At 52.1% G+C, this 6052-nt stretch overlaps 1 pseudogene; it reads right to left on the bottom strand.

Moving 5' to 3' along the window:
* Nucleotides 1-1289: 1289 nt before the first annotated feature.
* Nucleotides 1290-1455, bottom strand: LOC141173243 (U2 spliceosomal RNA; annotated as a pseudogene).
* Nucleotides 1456-6052: the final 4597 nt, after the last annotated feature.

The following is a 6052-nucleotide window of genomic DNA, read 5'->3' as shown; positions in this document are numbered from 1 at the left end:
ACGCCGAGGCTGCCGCGGCTGCTCCATCTCGTCGGGCTGCTGCAGCTGCAACATGGACTGCTGCTCTTGCTGCTGATGCGGTGGGGAGGGCTGCTGTGAGGCCATTTGAACTGCGCCCCTGCCTGGCCGGTGATCTACCCTTAAGTACCCTTATTGTGCCAGGGAGATCACCGGCCGGCGTCCCCGCAGCTTCCGGTACCTCCCCCGAAAATTACATGCTGGGGTCAGAGGTCCCGGAGCGCGTCATCGGGGCGCGACGTCCCGTTTCGTCACTTCCGGTTGCGCCCCATGACGTCACATCCGGGACGCGGGGTTTGCCAGCTACCGTGCTGTGTAGGTGCCGCAAACCCCCGCCCGCACGCGGGGAGACCACATGTCGGCGCCCCCCGTGGCGCTTCCAGGAACCACGGGACCGGCCGCAGCAGAGACTGTGCCCGGCCACCACCGACCGGCCCCGGTAAGACGAACTTGCTGCTGTTGCCGCTGACGAGAAGGAAGGTCCCCCATCAAGGACAGGAAACCACTGATGAGGAGAGAGGCGCCGCCCTTTTTATCTTGAAGGTTTCCTGTCCTTGAAGGGCGGATCCCCTCTCTTGCTGTGCCATCATGGGTGACAGAAAAATAGTGTTTACTAAGTGCCCAATGTTATTTATATGCACTATTGCTTTTTACTTACCTACAGTAGGGTATAGTTTCATTTTTGTTTCTTTATTAGATTTACAGATTGCAGTACATCTATAGAGAGTCCCAACCTGCAGTATCTCTCTATTCAGCCCTTCTATACAGATCCCAATCCTGCAGTACATGGATCCTTTCAGCCACCTCCTGCAGTATATCTCCTCTTACTTCTGTGTAAACTCAGTCTGCTGTATATCTCTTCTTTCAGTCCCTCTATATAAAGCCCCTACCTCTCTTTTTAGCCCCTGTATACAACTCAATCCTGAAGAATGACTCCCGTTACCCCCTCTATACACAGCCCCATCCTCCAGTACATTGCTCTTAGTTACCAGCACACATCTGCTTCCTAGTATGAGCTCTACACTGTAATGGAGATGACTCTTGATGCTCCTTTCCATGATATCATCCTTCACAGTAGAAGCTCCTTTCTAGAAAAGTTCCATAGCAGAGCTGTACTTGCAGGAAGCCAGCTGAAACGAAACAGAACGTGATGGACAATGAGTACTGGACCTACCACAGAGCGGTTACAATTACAACTTCAGACAAAAAGAAAAACATAGAGAGTTATCCTTAGGGGGGCGCTGTGCGCAAAATAGGGCAGATTAAAAAAAATAAGTTATATTTATTCAGTTGTGCCAATATATGTCCACATTATTATAAGACCGCACTGTGATTGTGGGAATAAACCTTTAATATATGGTCCCATGATAGGGGACATATTAATTCGGATAAGAACATACACGGCACTTGATTTTAGCCAAAAGGCCGAAAAGCGATTTTTATAAATGTGTGTGTTACATATACACATCTTAAGCAAAAATATTTAAAACACCCTTTGATGATGAGATATAATGAATGTAGACTCATTGTACTAAATATTTGGGGACTATAGATTTGCATTCAAACCTATGCATAAACATATAGTACCCTTTATATGGTAACAAAATTTTGGGTCTCCTCACACACCACCACCCAAGAGCAGCTGCATCCTCCCAAGCTGCTCCCTCCAACTTATATTTGGGTTTGATAAATTCTGCTGCAGTTTCTGTTCGGCTGAATGACAGCATTGTATGTGTGGCGCCCTGCTGTGCATTGGTGCCACAGATCCTAGAGGGGTGCATGGACGGATTCCTCCACAAGAGGCCCCCACAGCATACACACATCTCCACCTTTCACCTCTGACCACAAGAGGGAGCCCGTTAGGGATATAAATAGGGAAGGTGGAGCTAGGCAGTTCTGTCTGGTCTGAAGTCTGGAGTAAGTCTGAAGTCTGTAAGGAGTCCAGTTACAGTTTAAGTCTGGAATCTACAGTCTAAGTCTACAGTCTGCTGCACCCAGAGAGGTTGTCAGCCCAGCCCAGACTCAGGAGCTCAGGTTAGTGAACCTAAGGCATGCCGACGCCATAAGAGCGGTGAAGAGTAGCGAGGCCTACTGCCAGTGTGAAGCCTAGTCAGGGCCCTGAGCGGCCGAAGGCAAGTGGAGTAAGCGAGCTACATAGGGGGCAGAGGAGCTTAGCCAGCTCACCCCAAGACCATATACCGGACACCGGGTCTGTGTCTGCAAGGATCTCTAGGACCAGCAGAAACAACCGGAACCCCTGTCGAACTACATGTCCCAGGAATACCAAAAGCTGACTGTTATACCAGGGTCAGGAGTCACTGAGGCCAAGAGACCTGGGAGTGTGAACTCCAACAGAAGGCCCTACCACCAGGTCCGCCGGTGCAAGACAGAGACCAAGTTAGGCCTAGCTTCAGGCAGGTCAGAAACTTATCAGGAAACAGCAAAAAACAGGAGGCCCCACACCCGCTCACTGGGGAGAGTCCTGAAATGCACCCTTCACCCTACAGTGCCCTGGATCGTGCCTGAAACACCACCAGTAAAGGTACAGAAGTGAACTGTTGTGAGTGTGCCTGTTCTTCTGACCCGGCTGGGTCCCCTCTGTCCTGCATCCCTTTTCCTACGCTGCCCTGAGGCCCCGCTCCACCTGTGGGGAGCCGCACCAACTAAGCTGCCTGACCACCGGCCTCAGAGGACTGTAGCAGCGCTGGTGATCCTCGTGGCGTCACAAACTTTTCTTATCCCATACACCTTTTCCCCATTATCCCTTCCTTGCTTTTTAAGAGTGACCCCAGGGTACGGGCCCGGGAGCCGGCCACCGCGGCATCCCCAGCACCGTCAACTAGGCCCGGGCGCCGAGTCGCCCCCATCCCCTGGGCGCCTCATATGCAGCAGCGTTCTTCCCATTAAATCTGCCGATATCTCTGACGAAGACAAAGACTGAGGCCCTGTCCACATCTCTATAAATACTGAGCAAATCATATTATACCTGCAGCTAAGCCAATCTCATACTCTCTACAGTATTGAATCTATACTATCCACATAACTGCCACGATATCCATATGTCCTGACTGCAGACCCGTCCACATTTTCTATAGAATTTGCCCACTTTCTGTGAGTTGAGCATCTACGATCTGGCTTCTTATGATGGCACGGTGTAGTTTTTATTTGCTTGTTGAAACTGTTCAGTTTTAGGACAGCGGGGGGAGGTCGCACCTGTTGTTGGAACTTGATAGAAGGCTTATTTATAAACTTTCAGAGCTTGGGATTCTTGTAGAGCTGGATTGCGCTGACGTCCGGAGGGGAAGGTCACTGAAATGCTTGTTTATAAAAGCAGCAGCAGCAGCAGCAACTGGAAAATCCATAAAACTCTGAAATGATGAAATTAACAAGCTATCTGATCAGGCAATTCAGGCCCCGTATGTGCTCCCAGACAAGCCAGTCAGGTTCAAGGAGAATGCCGTAGATAGGGCAGAAACTGGGCTTTTGGAACACGGAGCTGTTTTCCATTAATCGATCAATCAAAAAAAAAAAAAAAAGTTAAATATGTCACGCTTCTGGGTGTCTGTGAGCGCACCCTTTGTTGTGATTGTGGTCAGGGAAAAAGAATTTCAAGCCCGTAAATCACAAAAGGGGAAACAAGGGCAAAGCTTCCTCCAAAGGAACATATTAAAATCATTTAATTGAGCAATTTGCAATATAAATGTTAAGCTGTATAATTAGGTCGGTGTATCAAACTTCTTTCCAATATGAAGAACACAAAAAATCTGATCACGGGACAAAAGAATTTCACAATTAGTAGTTTGGGCAGAAGAACTGAAGCGGACTGTGAATATATTTTGCTGGTGATATCCCAAAGTTGAGGTCAGGAAAGCTTCATTTTCACTTGGTGACTGATAGATGAACAGGTGTTTCGAGGGTGTACAAGTGTCAAGTGAACGAGCTGCTTAGAAATGTACAATTTGCAAAGGCTCTTCATAATGCTGACCGGACCCTTCTCAGCTGACAGGATTTTTACCCCTTCCACACCAAATTTAGTCTGCACGCATCTGTTACCAGCGAGCTGAACTGCAGCCATGCAAAAGCGATATCAGCAGCAGAAGCTGTAAACCCATCATCAATTATCTCTTATGGTTCAAGAACTTAAAAGAAAAGTAGTCAGACGGCTGGATTAGGATTATTAGATAGATTTCTGTAAAGTGATGGAACGAGGTTCTGATTATCTGCATCTATGTAGTCCCCCTTTCATCCCAATCTTATTTGCCTTGGAAGCTGCTGCCTGACACTGGTTGACACAGTTTAGCTTACTAAGCGTTAGAATCTAGTATGTGCACAACCCTATGGCCCACAGTGCACAACCCCTATGGCCCACAGTGCACAACCCCTATGGCCCCCAGTGCACAACCCTATGGCTCACAGTGCACAACCCTATGGCCCCCAGTGCACAACCCTATGGCCCCCAGTGCACAACCCTATGGCCCGCAGTGCACAACCCTATGGCTCGCAGTGCACAACCCTATGGCCCACAGTGCACAACCCTATGGCCCCCAGTGCACAACCCTATGGCTCACAGTGCACAACCCTATGGCTCACAGTGCACAACCCCATGGCCCGCAGTGCACAACCCCATGGCCCACAGTGCACAACCCTATGGCCCACAGTGCACAACCCTATGGCCCACAGTGCACAACCCTATGGCCCACAGTGCACAACCCTATGGCTCACAGTGCACAACCCTATGGCTCACAGTGCACAACCCCATGGCCCGCAGTGCACAACCCCATGGCCCACAGTGCACAACCCTATGGCCCACAGTGCACAACCCTATGGCCCACAGTGCACAACCCTATGGCTCACAGTGCACAACCCTATGGCTCACAGTGCACAACCCCATGGCCCGCAGTGCACAACCCCATGGCCCACAGTGCACAACCCTATGGCCCACAGTGCACAACCCTATGGCCCACAGTGCACAACCCTATGGCCCACAGTGCACAACCCTATGGCCCGCAGTGCACAACCCCTATGGCCCACAGTGCACAACCCTATGGCTCACAGTGCACAACCCCATGGCCCACAGTGCACAACCCCATGGCCCACAGTGCACAACCCTATGGCCCACAGTGCACAACCCCATGGCCCGCAGTGCACAACCCTATGGCCCGAAGTGCACAACCCCTATGGCCCACAGTGCACAACCCTATGGCCCACAGTGCACAACCCTATGGCCCACAGTGCACAACCCTATGGCCCCCAGTGCACAACCCTATGGCTCACAGTGCACAACCCTATGGCTCACAGTGCACAACCCCATGGCCCACAGTGCACAACCCCATGGCCCACAGTGCACAACCCCATGGCCCACAGTGCACAACCCTATGGCCCACAGTGCACAACCCCATGGCCCCCAGTGCACAACCCTATGGCCCCCAGTGCACAACCCTATGGCCCCCAGTGCACAACCCCTATGGCCCACAGTGCACAACCCTATGGCCCCCAGTGCACAACCCTATGGCTCACAGTGCACAACCCCATGGCCCACAGTGCACAACCCCATGGCCCACAGTGCACAACCCTATGGCCCACAGTGCACAACCCTATGGCCCACAGTGCACAACCCTATGGCCCCCAGTGCACAACCCTATGGCCCCCAGTGCACAACCCTATGGCTCGCAGTGCACAACCCTATGGCCCGCAGTGCACAACCCCATGGCCCGCAGTGCACAACCCCATGGCCCGCAGTGCACAACCCCATGGCCCGCAGTGCACAACCCTATGGCCCGCAGTGCACAACCCCATGGCCCACAGTGCACAACCCCATGGCCCACAGTGCACAACCCCATGGCCCGCAGTGCACAACCCCATGGCCCGCAGTGCACAACCCCATGGCCCGCAGTGCACAACCCCATGGCCCGCAGTGCACAACCCCATGGCTCGCAGTGCACAACCCCATGGCCCGCAGTGCACAACCCCATGGCTCGCAGTGCACAACCCCATGGCCCGCAGTGCACAACCCCATGGCTCGCAGTGCACAACC

This window comes from Phyllobates terribilis, unplaced genomic scaffold, assembly GCF_046119375.1.
Source record: "Phyllobates terribilis strain yellow unplaced genomic scaffold, ASM4611937v1 Scaffold_12__6_contigs__length_324123572, whole genome shotgun sequence".
Lineage (NCBI taxonomy): Eukaryota > Metazoa > Chordata > Amphibia > Anura > Dendrobatidae > Phyllobates > Phyllobates terribilis.
Note: the sequence above shows the minus strand (reverse complement) of the source record. Positions and strands in the feature narration are given on the sequence as shown.